Source organism: Prionailurus viverrinus, chromosome B3 (genome assembly GCF_022837055.1).
Source record: "Prionailurus viverrinus isolate Anna chromosome B3, UM_Priviv_1.0, whole genome shotgun sequence".
NCBI lineage: Eukaryota > Metazoa > Chordata > Mammalia > Carnivora > Felidae > Prionailurus > Prionailurus viverrinus.
In genome coordinates, this window is record NC_062566.1 from 122,501,549 (window position 1) to 122,504,881 (window position 3,333).

The 3,333-nt window shown below is 37.1% G+C and overlaps 1 pseudogene; it reads right to left on the reverse strand.

The window, feature by feature from the left end:
- Positions 1–2,699: 2,699 nt before the first annotated feature.
- LOC125169184 (uncharacterized) lies at positions 2,700–2,798 on the reverse strand (annotated as a pseudogene).
- Positions 2,799–3,333: the final 535 nt, after the last annotated feature.

A 3,333-nucleotide genomic window follows, 5' to 3' on the forward strand; every position in this document is an offset into this window, starting at 1 on the left:
CTTTCTCTCTAAATAAATAAATAAACAAACATTAAGAAAAAGTAAGTTATCAAGGACTAGAGCTCTGAATTTGAGGCTGCATATAAATTTACATAGTGCAAAAATTCTATTTGGAATGCTTTATTAACCTGACATTTGCAATTGACATATACATCAGTGTGTGCCACTCAGACCAATCAGAGTTGTGTAAGATCATCAGACATTGTGCAATTGATCTTTGGGAAAACTGGAAGAGGGAACCACCTCTTCTGAAACCTGCCAGTATCTCTGACTGCATTCAGCAAGTATATATCTCATGCAGTTAATCCCTATGGTTTTTCATTAATGAAAGTCAACTTCAAATCTTCCCATATTGGTTTCCTAAATATGAATCTTATAAAGTGGACGATGGTGATTATGATGAAGACAGTAATAAAGCCCACCATTTAATGAGACATATGTTTACCTAGTTTTGTGATGTTATTTATATTTACTGCAATTAAACCTTCCAACAATGCTGCTATTATCTCCATTTCATAGGTAAAGAAAATGCTCATGAGAAAGAATATAATTCACAGTGACATAGTTATAAAGAAATATCATTGGGATTTAACACAGCTACTTGACTCCAAACACTGAGATCTCTATCTCTTAATGGTGCTGCGCATATCATGTAGTCAGTTGATGCTGTTTGCTCTCTATAAGGTTTGGTTATATTCCCAGAGAGAACAGGGTTTGTTGACAAAAATGTGTCCCCTCCAAGTCTCCAGGAAGACATTTTAACTAAATTACATCTCGTCTATTGCTATAATGAGGTAGGTCTTTCACAAAAATTCAGAGTTCCTTCCATTGTGTTTTCCTATACAAAGTATAATTGTATTTTGTTTCTGTTGCATTGAATCATAGCCTTTTTTTTAATCCTTTAAGGAAGACTCGAATGTTAATAATGATAAGCTGTTAGGAAAAATTAGTTTTCCATCAATGAGATATTATTTGTATTTAAATGCTAGGAATCAGCTCATTCACTAGAGTGTGAACCTGATACGCCATTTTTTTCCCCATCTTCTTTCTGGTCTTCCCACTAGTATCAATGAAACTGCCCTGTATATTTATTTTTCTTTTTAATGAGACATGATGATTGGAACACATGAGTTGAAAATAAAACTATTTATAGTGAATTATTTGTATTTTGGTAGGAAAGTCGGAAAAATTGTTCTGTAATTCAAGAGAATATACCCACAAGTGAGTAGGTGGGACCCCAAAGAGGGATGACAAAAGGGGTAATTTGAAAGAAAAGAATAATCCCTATTTATATATTTGCCTTAAATTCTACCTCCTTCTAAGATTTTAACTCCATATGCTTTCTACCTATTTAAAGATTAGTAAGGAAAAGGCAAGAATAAATATAGGTACAAGCTTCCTTGCATCAAATTTGGCCATTATAAACAGTTTCATGATCCCTTCTGGTCTTTCTGGAAACACCTCTGGCAAAGACTTGCAGGATATTGCATCTTTTACTGTAATCATACTAAGTTCCAGGGCTTTAATTGTGTTGTGGTATCTTAAATTGATTAGTATCTTTGCATTGAGGCAAGCTAACCAAAATCTTAGGAGATTACAAAGTAAACTAGAATTCCATTATATTAATAGATATGTCAAAAGCACTGTAATATTTTACTGGATGACCAATACAATTCTTTCCTCTGAGAAAACTACTTAATTAACTGGTACATAATAAAATGTTTGTTAAGCATCATTTTAGCTAAGAGAGAGTTCATTCAGTAACCTTGATGAGCAAAATCCTAAAAGCCTGATACATCTATCTCTACTGTTAGGTGTACTTGATTCTTTTCATGGGACTGTTATGAAAATGTTACCAAAAACTGGGTGGCTTAAAATAATAGGAATGCATTCTCTAACAGCTCTGAAGGACAGAAGTCTGAAATCAAGATGTTAGAGGGCCACACTCTATCTGGAGCCTCCCTTCTTTGTCTCTTCCAACTTCTGAAAGTCAGAGGTATCAAGTGCCTTCCTTGGCTTGAGGCAACATCACTCCCATCTCTGCTTCTATAGTCACATCACCTTCTCCCATGTTTGTCTTCTCTTTGTCTTACAAGGACACTTGTTACTGGATTTATGTCCTATCTGAATAATTCAGGATAATCTCTTTTCAAGATTCTTTTTGTTTTAAATTGTTTTTGAATGTTTATTCTTGAGAGAGAGAGACAGAGGGCACAAGCGGGGGGTGGGGGTGGGCAGAAAGAGACAGAGAGAGAATCTGAAGCAGGCTTCAGGCTCTGAGCTGTCAGCACAGAGTCCAGTGTGGGGCTTGCACTCACAAACTGTGATATCATGACCTGAGCCAAAGTCAGATGCGTAACTGAGTGAGCCACCCAGATGCCCCTCATTTCAAGATCCTTAATTACATCTACAAAGATCTTTTTTTTTTTTTAACGTTTATTTATTTTTGAGACAGAGAGAGACAGAGCATGAACGGGGGAGGGTCACAGAGAGAGGGAGACACAGAATCCGAAACAGGCTCCAGGCTCTGAGCTGTCAGTACAGAGCCGACGCGGGGCTCGAACCCACGGACTGTGAGATCATGACCTGAGCCGAAGTCGGACGCTCAACTGACCAAGCCACCCAGGCGCCCCTACAAAGATCTTTTATTCCAAATAAAGTCACACCCACAGTTTCCAGGGGCATAAACATTAAAAACAACAACAACAGAATGCTTCACCAATTTGTGTGTCATCCCTGCCATGCCAGTCTTCTCTGTAGTGTTCCAATTTTAATGCATGTGCTGACAAAGTGAGCACCACTGCCATTTTTTGAGATCATCAGTCAGTCCACTACAGGCATCATATACTTGAGAACTAGAGTATCAAATGTCCATTTGTCCAGGTGCTGTCTCCCTCTGCAGTAGATAGTATGAAGAGTACATAGATCCTGGGCCCCTTATTTTTCTTTGACCTCTTCCTTTCTTGATTTTTAAGTAGAACCTCCCCCTTTCATTAACTCACTTCATATATTTTAGAAACTGACAGAGACATAGCATAAAAGAAAGCAAGTGGTATGAGATAACTTTGTAGAGATGGAGACCACATAATGTAGCATCTTGAGGCAATAGGAAAAATGTGAAGTTTATTCAAAATAAAGTGGAATACTTATAACTAGTGAAATTTATCTATATTTTTACCCATGTTGAATTATGAGTGTCTTCATACCTATCTCCATATATGTAAATGTCTAGGCTCAAGAACACTCTTTCTTGTCTAGATGCAACACTGGAACTTTCAATACAGACAAGTTGAGAATAACTTCATGGGGGCCAATGCAAATGAAAAGAAGATA